This window comes from Salvelinus namaycush, chromosome 1 (genome assembly GCF_016432855.1).
Source record: "Salvelinus namaycush isolate Seneca chromosome 1, SaNama_1.0, whole genome shotgun sequence".
Taxonomy (NCBI): domain Eukaryota; kingdom Metazoa; phylum Chordata; class Actinopteri; order Salmoniformes; family Salmonidae; genus Salvelinus; species Salvelinus namaycush.
This window is the reverse complement of record NC_052307.1, coordinates 20,251,391-20,264,081: the sequence shown is the minus strand read 5'-3', so window position 1 is coordinate 20,264,081 and position 12,691 is coordinate 20,251,391.

Genomic DNA, 12,691 nt, shown 5'->3' with positions numbered 1-12,691 from the left:
AGCAGCAAAGGGGGACCAACTCCATATTATTGTCCATGATTTTGTAATGAGATGTTCGACGAGCAGGTGTCCACATACTTTTTGGTTATGTAGTGTATGTGACAAGTCTATGACTTCATCACACTGCTGCACTGATATCTCTCATAAGCTCATAACATAAGCTGGCTTGTTGCCTTTCGTTTGTTTCCAACCACACTACTGTATAATTTCAGAATGGTACAGGAAGCTGTGGATACTCCCTCGTTGCCGTACCACCTTAGTTTAGGCCCCCATACATCTACGATCTAACACACTTGCATGTGGCGATGAAACTTTTGAGGGACTATATATTTTTTTATATATATTTGAAAGCACATTGACTCCTGTCTGCTTGCCAGGCACTGCATGGTGATTGAGGCACTCACTGACCAAGCACAACTAGAAGCATGAGTGGTAGTTTTTTTTTATTTTTGTCAATCAGTGTGGTTGGAGAGTAAGACTGTGTGGTTAAAAGTTGTAGGGAGGGATTGTATGGATGAACACTAATTTGTGAGAGCATGAGCTGTGATTTGATATGTACAGTATTTACTGTTGAACATTGCATAGTATGTTACCTCTAAATGTTATGTATTTATATTTCCCATTGCCATACTGCAAACCTGTGGCTAAAATCTGATTTGCATTGGATCCAAACAGTAGTTGGTTTGCTATGATTCTATTATGTGAAGCTCCTCTGCTACTTCTTGCCAAGTACACAATGTAATAATAATTGGGTGGATGTGCTTACATTTGTCCTATTTCACACATGTACACGTGTGTATTATACGCATGTGAATTTGAAATGTTTTTTGCATATCCCTAAGACACCCTCGGAATGTCTCTTGATCATGTTCCAATGTATATTGATAAGTGGTACAGTGCCATCAAAGTATTCATACCCCTTGACTTATACCACTTTTTGTTGGTTCAGCCATGAATTCCAAATAGATTAACTACATTTTTTTGATCACATCTACTACACACAATATCCCATAATGACAACGTGAATGCATGTTTTTAGAGATTTTTGCAAATTTATTAAATTAAATACTGAAATATCTAACATAAGTATTCACACCCCTGAGTCATTACTTTGTAGAAGCATCTTTGTTAGCAATTACAGCTGTGCGTCTTTCTGGGTAAGTCTCTAATAGCTTTCCACACCTGGATTGTGCAACATTTGCCCATTTTATTATTTTCTAAATTCTTCAAGCTCTGTCAAATTGGTTGTTGATCATTGCTAGGGAACCCTTTTCAGGTATTGCTGTAGATTTAAGTCAATTAACTCAGCCACTCAGGAACATTCACTGTCTTCTTGGTAAGCAACTCCAGTGTATATTTGGCCTTGTTTTAGGTTATTGTCCTGCTGAAAGGTGAATTAATCTCAGTGTCTGGTGGAAATCAGTTTTTCCTCTAGGATTTTTCCTGTGCTTAGCTCAATTCTGTTTCTTTGTTACCCTGAAAAACTCCCCAGTCCCTAACGATTACAAGCATACCCATAACATGTTGCAGCAACTACTATGCTTGAAAATATGAAGTGGTACTCGGTAATTTGTTGTATTCGATTTACCCCAAATGTAACACTTTCTTCAGGGGAAAAAAGTTGATTTTTTTGCAATATTACTTTAGTGCCTTGTTGCAAACAGGATGCATGTTTTTGAATGTTGTATTCTGTACAGGCTTCCTTCTTTTCACTCTGTCAATTAGGTTAGTATTTTGTAGTAACTACAATGTTGAACCAATCTGTTTTCTCTTATCACAGCCAATAAACTTGATGCAACTTATTATGTGAGTTGTTAAGCACATGTTTACTCCTGAATTTATTTAGGCTTGCCATAACAAAAGGGTTGAATACTTATTGCCTCTGTTTTAGCTTTTCATTTTTAATTATTTTGTAAAAAAATCTAAATGCATGATTCCACTTTGACATTATGGTGTTGTGGGTAGGCCAGTGACACACCTCTCAATTTAATCCATTTTAAATGCAGGCTATAACAGCAATGTGGAGAAAGTCAAGGGGTGTGAATACTTTCTGAAGCCACTGTATATGTTGTAATTTATGAGGACTGAAACCTTTCCCTAACATTATACTGTACTGTGTGGACAGAATGGAGGTGGTATAGTAGATCATACAATGTCAAAATATCAGACTATCATCTTGACATATCACCACTGAAGAACGTACAGTTCAAGTCGGAAGTTTACATACACTTAGGTTGGAGTCATTAAAACTCGTTTTTCAACCACTCCACAAATTTCTTGTTAAACTATAGTTTTGGCAAGTTGGTTAGGATATCTACTTTGTGCATGACACAAGTCATTTTTCCAACAATTGTTTACAGACAGATTATTTCACTTACAATTCACTGTATCACAATTCCAGTGGGTCAGAAGTTTACATACATTAAGTTGACTGTACCTTTTAAACAGCTTGGAAAATTCCAGAAAATGATGTCATGGCTTTAGAAGCTTCTGATAGGCTAATTTACATAATTTGAGGGAATTGGAGGTGGATGTATTTCAAGGCCTACCTTCAAACTCAGTGCCTGTTTGCTTGACATCATGGGAAAATCAGCCAAGACCTCAGAAAAGAAAATTGTAGACCTCCACAAGTCTGGTTCATTCTTGGGAGCAATTTCCAAATGCCTGAAGGTACCACATTCATCTGTACAAACAATAGTACGCAAGTATAAACACCATGGGACCACGCAGGCGTCATACCGCTCAGGAAGGAGACACGTTCTGTCTCCTAGAGATGAACGTACTTTGGTGTGAAAAGTGCAAATCAATCCCAGAACAACAGCAAAGGACCTTGTGAAGATGTTGGAGGAAACAGGTACAAAAGTATCTATAAACACAGTAAAACTAGTCCTATATTGACATAACCTGAAAAGCCGCTCAGCAAGGAAGAAGCCACTGCTCCAAAACCGCCATTAAAAAGCCAGACTACGGTTTGCAACTACACATGGGGACAATGATTGTACTTTTTGGAGAAATGTCCTCTGGTCTGATGAAACAAAATTAGAACTGTTTGGCCATAATGACCATTGTTAGGTTTGGAGGATAAAGGGGGAGGCTTGCAAGCCGAAGAACATGTTGTGGGGGTGCTTTGCTGCAGGAGGCACTGGTGCAATTCACAAAATAGATAGCGTCATGAGGTAGTCAAATTATGTGGATATATTGAAGCAACATCTCAAGACATCCGTCAGGAAGTTAAAGCTTGGTCGCAAATGGGTCTTCCAAATGGACAATGACCCCAAGCATACTTCCAAAGTTGTGGCTAAATGGCTTAAGGACAACAAAGTCAAGGTATTGGAATGGCCATCACAAAGCCCTGACCTCAATCCTATAGAAAATGTGTGTGCAGAACTGAAAAAGTGTGTCCGAACAAGGAGGCCTACAAACCTGACTTAGTTTCACAAGCTCTGTCAGGAGGAATGGACCAAAATTCACCCAACTTATTGTGGGAAGCTTGTGGAAGGCTACCCGAAACGACCCAAGTTATACGATTTAAAGGCAATGCTACCAAATACTAATTGAGTGTATGTAAACTTCTGACCCACTGGGAATGTGATGAAATAAATAAAATCTGAAATAAATCATTCTCTCTACTATTATTCTGACATTTCACATTCTTAAAATAAAGTGGTGATCCTAACTGACCTAAGACAGGGAATTTCTTACTAGGATTAAATGTCAGGAATTGTGAAAAACTGAGTTTAAATGTATTTGGCTAAGGTGTATGTAAACTTCTGACTTCAACTGTAGCTAGTGCTTGAGTTCATTCAATAAGTTGCACATTTTCCATGGCTTCTTTAGACTTTAGTATTTTGCTCAGCATGTTCTTCTGCTTATTTCTTCACTACATCACAACAAATGTGAAAATAACTTAAAGCATGTTTTATTTTGTTTTACGGGTCTATATGTTATAAGTTCATTTTGTTTACTTGAAAGGTTTTAAATGTTTCTAAGCCTTTCTTTTCTTTCTTATTCATGGTGCTTTTTGCATTCAAATGAATGTCATTCTTGCCAGAGTTTTACTTGGTAATAAGGAGACCAAGAGATCCACGTCGTCTTATCCTGTTTTTAAGAAGTCATGATTGCCACTTAATTGCCACAGGAGTATCTTGAAAGAAAAACGTGTCCTGTTGATTTGATACTGATAGTAGAAAGAGTATGGTGTTGTGTAGGGAAGTAAACCAAATGCTCATGTATTATGATGATCTTTTTTTCCTTTTTTATAAATGGTTGATTAAGGTTTTATATATGTATTTTATTTTGCAGAAAGTAGTATTAAAGGATCACTGCAACAGGTATGTGTTTTGTGAAGACAAACAATTGTTAATTCAGTCATATCTCCTTTTATAGAGTAAAAGGCTATGATTTAACTGTAGCACTATATGTATTATAATCAGATTACTAGTCTGAAGTTTTTAATGAATGCACTGATAAACAAAACGTAATTCCTCGAATCCTCTCTTATGAAACAGTAATACTCTCTCTGATTCTCTGTAAGAGGGTATATTAAACTACTTGTGTGTTTTAGATCATGGGATTATATCAAATTAGATTGGGAAGTTAATTGTTGATGAAATAGTGTTTTAATTCAGTCAGCTAGCCAGTGGGATTTGGAATACAGCCAGCAGCCTTGTTCTGGTAATTATTTATATATACATACCTACAGTACGAGTCAAAAGTTTGGACACACCTACTCATTCCAGCATTTTTATTTTTACTATTTTCTACATTGTAGAATAATAGACATCAAAACTATGAAATAACACATGGAAAAATAACAGTGTTAAACAAATCAAAATATATTTGAGATTTTTCAAACCAGCCACCCTTTGCCTTAATGACAGTTTTGCATACTCTTGACATTCTCTCAACCAGCTTCACCTGGAATGCTTTTTCAACAATCTGGAAGGAGTTCCCACATATGTTGACCCACAGCTAAGAGCATCGTTGGGGGCATGTTTTTATTTTTTATTTTTTATTTTTTATACATGATCCAGTTGGGGGAGCTGTCCAGTTCCCTGGTGCTGAAATCGACGCCGTTTGCGTCTTATGCAAACACCACTAGTAGCCCACATTTCATGTGAAACGTAGGCTAGGCCTATACATTTTCGCAGACTATTTTATTTGAATAAAAATAAATAACACAGTCTACAAACTAACCAAATTTCGTGACGTTAATTGATTACAACCCCGGTCATTGTTTTCTCCGCAGTGCTTTAACACACTGCAACACAATGTTTTGACTTGGGCCCGGTTTCCTGATAGCGATGGAACTGTTGAGGCTTATGATTGTTTTCATGATGCATCTTTCCTACAACGGCTGAAGATGTAACTTGCATTTCCCAAAACGCCACTCAGCTAAAACTGTCGTTAAGTGCGTCGTTGGAGCATATGTCGATACTGATAGGATCAAAAGAAAAGGAGTGCTGCTCTTGAATCAGCTTTTTCCATTCAAATCTTTCAGTATCTCACAATACTGATGACGGATAAGCTCCTAGAGAGATATTACCCCCTACGGCTACAAATATTGAGGCGTCTTATTCTAATGATTACCCGACGTCACAGGAAGGCCAAAAAGATCATCAAAAACATCAACCACCTGAGCCACGGCCTGTTCACCCCGCTATCATCCAGAAGGAGAGGTCCGTACAGGTGCATCAAAGCTGGGACCGAGAGACAAGCTGTTTTTAATCTCAAGGCCATCAGACTGTTTAAATAGCAATCACTAGCCTGCTTCCACCTGGTTACACAACCCAGCACCTTAGAGGCTGCTGCCCTATAGACAGACTTGGAATCACTGGCCACTTTAATCTTTACGAACTGCTTTACTGATCTCATATGGATATACTGTATTCTATTCTACTGTAATTTAATTAATGCCAATACGACATAGCTCTAATATTTATATATTTCTTCATTCCATTCTTTTACTTTTAGATGTGTATTCTTGTGAATCGTTTTTAGATATTGCTGCACTGTTGGATCTAGGAACACAAGCATTTCGCTACACCCGCAATAACATCTGCTAAATATGTGTATGTGACCAGTAACATTTGATTTGTAGGCTATTTGGAAGAGTTGCAATAAAAAAAAAACTTTATTCAGAGCTAACAACAAATGTAAACGCCTGGAGTTTGCTAAACGGCGTTGGCACTTAGATTGGAACTGGGTGCTATGGTCAGATAAGATGAAAATAGAGCTCTTTGTCTACACACACCAGTGGTGGTTTTGGCTTTGAAAGAAGGATGCATAGGCAGAAAATAACCTCATACCTACTGTAAAATATGGTGGTGGATCTTTGATTTTATAGGGATGTTTTGCTTCCACTAGTCCTGGGGCTCTTGTTAGGGTCAACCGCATCAAGAACTCTACCAAGTACCAGGACATTTTAGCCAAAAACCTGGTTGCCTAAGCCATGAGGCTGAAACAAGTGGATCGTCAAGCTAGACAATGACCCACACATTAAAATCCATAAAGAAATTGTTAATTTACCACAAAATCTACATTTTGTTATGACCATCTCGGTCTCTGGACTTGAACCCTATTGAGAACCTGTGGTTTGAATTGAAGAGGGCAGTCCATAAGTGCAGACCGAAGGATATCAAGGCTCTGGAAAGATTCTGTATGGAGGAATGGTCTGAGTTCTAGAAAAAGGCTAAATCCTGTTATCCTCACAAGGGTAGGATACACAAAGTATTGAAAACGGGTGGCAATAATTTACACCTTTTTTAAAATTACTTAAACATATTTGAGCAATTGTATAAAATATACTTTTTTTTTTGCATAGGCCTACAATATAGCTCAGTATTTGTATTTATAAAGTATTTTTTGCCAATCATTTTGGAGGTGACTAGCTAGGATATATCAGTTAGAACTGCTGTTATTGTAAATGGTTAGCTATTAGGAATCAAGGTAAGACCCAGATGCAGACACGTCAAATTGACAATGGTTTAATATTCCAACAGGGGCAGGCACTAGACAGGTCAAGGCAGGCAGGGGTCAGTAAACCAGAGGTGGGGCAACTGTACCGGATGGCAGGCAGGCTCAGGGTCAAGCAGTAGGGTGAGAAGACGAGAGACTGGAAAAAGCAGGAGCTGAGTACAAAAATGCTGGTTGACTTGTCAAACAAGACTAACTGGCAATGGACATACAGAGAACACAGGTATAAATACACAGGGGATAATGCGCGACCTCCCCCCCGTTATAGAAACAGAAGACAAAGGGCTGTGAGACATAGGTTTGACTCTGGACACATGAAAGGTGGGATGTATACGAAGGGTACGGGGCAACAGAAGACAAACAAACAACAAAATCCTGGGGGGATAGCCATACCTTCTGCCCGAGACAATACTGGGGAGCCGGGGTCCGATGGCGATCCTCTTGTCATCGATACCTGGAGGTGGTCTTGAGGGCCGACCAGGCTCTCTTGCAGGTATGATGACAGCGGCGGACAAACATCTGGGCAGAAGGTACGCCGACCTCTTCCTCGGGGAAGAGCGGGGTCTGATACCCCAGGGAACACTCAAACGGAGATAGGCCCGTGGCAGAGCAGGGAAGGGTGTTGCGGGCGTACTTGACCCACACCAGCTGCTGGCTCCAGGAGGTAAGATTAGCGGAGACCAGGCAGCACAGAGTGGTCTAAAGATCCTGGTTGGCTTGCTACGACTGGCCATTGGACTGGGGGTGGAACCCAGAAGACAAGCTCGCAGACGACCCAATGAGGGCGCAGAACGTCTTCCAGAACGAGACCTGAGGCCCCCAGTCGGAAACCATGTCCACGGGCAGTCCATGGATCCGGAAGACGTGCTACACCATGAGCTAGGCCATCTCCTTGGCCGAGGGTAGTTGGGGGAGAGGAATGAAGTGAGCGGCCTTGGAAAACCGGTCGACCACAGTCAGGATGGCAGTGTTGCCGTCAGACTGGGAGAGACACGTGACAAAATCCAGGTTATATGTGGGACTAGGGGCGGTGAGGGACAGGCAGTGGTTGCAGAAGACCAGCCGAAGCTTTCCGAGGAGTCTTATTCTGAGCACAGATCGTGCAGGCGGAGACAAATGCGGCGACATCCGGAACCATCGTAGGCCACCAAAAGCGTTGATGCACGAAGGCCAGGTTCTGACGGGAGCCCAGGTGGCAGGCAAGCCTGGAGGAATGGGCCCACTCCAGGACCACAGCGCGGACAGCGTTAGACTCCAACATCCGATTACCGGCTTGACATTCTAGGATCCCAGCCGGTACGGTTGAACCGTGTGAACAGCAGGGCCCATCTGGCTTGCCTGGAGTTGAGGCGCTTGGTGGTGCGGAGATACTCCAGGTTCTTGTGGTCGGTCCACACGATGAATGGGGGTTCCGCCTCCTCCAACCAGTGCCTCCATTCCTTCTATGCCATCGTCACCGCAAGAAGCTCACGATTCCCCACATCGTAGTTCTTTTCCGAGTTGAGGCGATGGGAGAAGGCGCAGGGATGTAGCTTGAGGTCCAGGGCAGAACACTGGGATAGGACCGCCCCCACTCCGACATAAGTAGCATTGGCCTCCACCACAAACTGACGGGAAGGGTGAGGATGAACCAAGATAAGAGCTGTGGTTAAGCGATGTTTGAGGTCTGGGAACGCCCAGCCAATGACAGGCATTACACATTTAACCCACATGTGAAAATCAAAATATCAAATTGTGTTTGGGTTTTTAAGCAAAAATTAGATTTAAAAAATAAGAAATCAGTTATAAAATATCTAAAAACAAAACAACCGTCCATTTTCACATTCCATGTTGCTCGGTTTAGTGTAGAAAAGTAATTATCCGCACGAACACGGACCATGGGATCACGTGGTGTAAATCTGGTCAGCCTGAGGTATTGGACCAGAATCGGTAGTGAAAACAGTGGGAGCGGAGCGCACAAGTAGCCTAACAAATTGAGTTTCCCATATCTTATTCTTCACAATGGGTTTTCGAGGAACTATTTGTTATTTTATTAAGCGATGATTATAAATATGGTGCAAACTCGTTTCTAAAAAGATTGTAATTCATTTCGAATACGACGAGGCATACATTTAAAAAGGTACGTTTTTTTATTGAACATAGAATTGGATAGAAGTCAAGGGGTTTGCATTTAGAGTATTTTAACTATTTAATGAATAGCCTAATTAAACATTTTGTTAACCATGCAAGTTTATACAACAGTTAGTGCTGGTGCAATCAAAATGATTTTCAGCCAGATATACAGACACGGGACAGCCTATGCAAGGCTTACAGTGCCTTCAGAAAGTATTCAGACCCGTTGATTTCTTCCACATTTTGATGTTACAGCCTGAATTTTAAATTGATTAAATTGACATTATGTGTAACTGGCCTTCACACAATATCTCATAATGTCAAAACGGAATTATGTTATTTTACTTTTTTACAAATTAATTAAAAATGATAAGCTGAAATGTCTTGAGTGATTAAGTATTCAACCCCTTTATTATGGCAAGCCTAAATAAATTCAGGAGTAAAGATTTGCTTAACAAGTCACATAATAAGTTGCATGGATTCACTCTGTGTGCAATAATAGTGTTTTAACATGATTTTTGAATGACTACCTAATTGCTGTACCCCAAACATACAATTCTCTGTAAGGTCCCTCAGTCGAGCAGTGAATTTCAAACACAGATTTACTCCCCAATACTAACCGAAATGGCAGAGTGAAAAGAAGGAAGACTGTACAGAATAAAAATATTCCAAAACGTGCATCCTGTTTGCAATATGGCACTAAAGTAAGCCTGCTAAATATGTGGCAAAGAAATTAACTTAATGGTTTGAAAATGAACCGTTATGTTTAGGGCAAATCCAACACAATACATCACTGAGTACCACTCTTCATATTTTCAAGAATGGGGGTGGCTGCATCATGTTATGGGTATGCCTGGTTCAGTCAGCTTTCCAACAGACACTAGGAGACAAATTCACCTTTCAGCAGGACAATAACCTAAAACAGAAGGCTAAATACAGGATACACTGGAGTTGCTTACCAAGATGACGTTGAATGTTCCTGAGAGGCCTAGTTACAGTTTTGAATTAAATCGTCTTGACAATCTATGGCAAGACTTGAAAATGGCTGTCTAGCAATGATCAACAACCAACTTGACAGAGCTTGAAGAATTTTGAACAGAATAATGTGCAAATATTGTACAATCCAGGTGTGCAAAGCACTTACATACTTGGATTAATTAATAGATTAATAAAATGGAGTTAGAAGGATGAACTAGAAGTCCAAACCCTTGGAGTTCTATCCAATTTGGAAAAATGTCTAAAAACATGTTTTCACTTTGTCATTATGGGGTATTGTGTGTAGATGGGTGAGATTTTTTGTATTTTTATGGATTTTGAATTCAGACTGTAACACAAGAAATGTGGAATAAGTCGAGGGGTATGCACACTTTCTGAAGGCACTGTATATTATGGATAATTGTGCCCAATACATTTTGGGAAGTTTTTTAATCACTTTATGTATTTCTAGATATTATGTTTACACAGATCCCCTTGTATGTTGTATTGTTTGTAAATTATTGTATTTAAACATGTATGTGACTGTCCTTGTCTAGCAGTGTATCAGTGTTTTGTTACTTGTCATGTTTTGTGTTTTTTGTGGACCCCAGGAAGAGTAGCTGCTGCTTCTGCAAAAGCTAATGGGGATCCAAATAAACAAATACTCCCTCTTTGATAGGGAACTACAGGATGGAGGTGAGTAGATAGTTAGGGATACTAATACTGTCACTTACTGGTAAGGATAATGTTGATGGGTGTGCCAAGTATATTAGGTTTCCATTTTACCACAGTGGTTTTACCTCTCCAGGTAAGTGTATTAAAGTGGGAGTCAGATTCCTTATGTTCTCTGGTTTCCTCAGCAAACAGTCTTACATGAAGCTATTAATGTGCACTTATTGAGGCCCTGTATGTTCAGTTGGTTTATCTTCATGGGAATTATTTAATTTGCTTTTTGTGTCAAGCTTGAACATATTTTGTGTCAAGCTTAAAGTAACTGTCCAGAGAAAATCGAACTTTTATAAATTCATATTCTGTTAACTCATACCCAAATAATGTTTTTGTTTCATCCTATGCTCATATTTGTGGCCAAAGCATAAATTTGATATATTATTTTCTTTTTTGCCCAACCTTGTATCATAAACAGACCATTTAAAAAATGCTTGCTATTTCCTCATAGGATTATGTCATTGATGAGCTGGCCAATCCAGTGGTCTATTTACAGAATTTTTTTATGACTTAGATACACCCACACCCTTCTGTTGTTTGGGTATGTCTACACCATTCCAACACAGAAAAAGCATGTTAAAAAGCAGCTTATCATAATTTCTTGGAATTAAAACAATTTCACGTAATTAATGACCCTTCATATTTCATAGAAATCTGGAAACACTAGACAGTTACTTTAAATAATACTTTTAATCTGAGATGCAGTATTAAAGCACTACCCTTGGTTTAAATCCAACCACCAGGGTCCACTGTTCAGCAGAATACAGTCAGAGCTCTTGTTTGCTACAGCTGTTTCACAATGGAATAAAAATGAATTTAACATTATAGACTATACTTGAACTATTCATACCCCTCAAGTGCTGTCAAAGGGGACAGCTGAAATACCCTGTTATTACCTAGTTTTTGACTGCTGTAGTAAGGTGACTGAGATGCAGTCACATTGAGATGTCACTTCTAATCCAGTTGTAACCTCTATATTGAAGGTACCACTTTGTACCTTCCCTGGTCCTTTTGTGACTAGGTCTGTGTGATGGTGAACATAATTTCGCCTTTTCCTTTCACAACTGCATTATAGGCTTTTTGCAATGCAAGGGTTTTTCCTACAGTATACTAGGCTATGGCTATCAGATCTGTCACTGTTGGGTTACATGTGCTCCAAGACTGACACTATTTGCAACAGCAGCCTCTGTGCCTCATACTGTATGTGTGTGATAAACATAAAACAGTACCTGAGATTGGTCGGAAAAAACCTCAGTCCCACCTGAATGGAAATGTTTCTGAGAACAAAGGCCTTTCAGTTCCATCACAGCTGCTATCTCCTGAAACCATGAGTAACCTCAGAAAACATCCTTGGCTTCACTGTGGGAATTCTCCATAAACATGATCAGAGTTCTGTATGAAAGGAGTTTGGAAACCTCTTCACGCTCATATTTAATTCCAGGGAAATTCAGCGTGGCGCAGTTACCACAGTTGATTGACAAATTAGACCTTGTTTAAAACAATTGCCATTTCAAGTGTAGATTATGCCTGCTGTAATCCCAAACCACATACTGTACTACTTTAATTATTTGTATTCGTTTTTTTGTTTTTCTTGAGCATGACGACACCCTTCTCTAACGAAATTTGAATGCTTCATTTGGTGTCCTGATAACCTCATTTAGTGATTCTGTCTCTGGATGTCCTCAAGACTACTTTGTCCTTATCAGGCAGGGGTTGGATGATCTCAGGGGGACATAGAAAATTCCAGTCCCTGAAGCATCCGACTGCTTCCTCTCTCTGGTACAGCTGACATTTAACTGTCACTGGGATAGTGGCTCCATAACACCACCGTGTCATCATGGCATTATTTCCTCTAGCCCTGGTTCACAGTTTAGTGACTGTTGTTAATGGTAAAAAGGAGGAT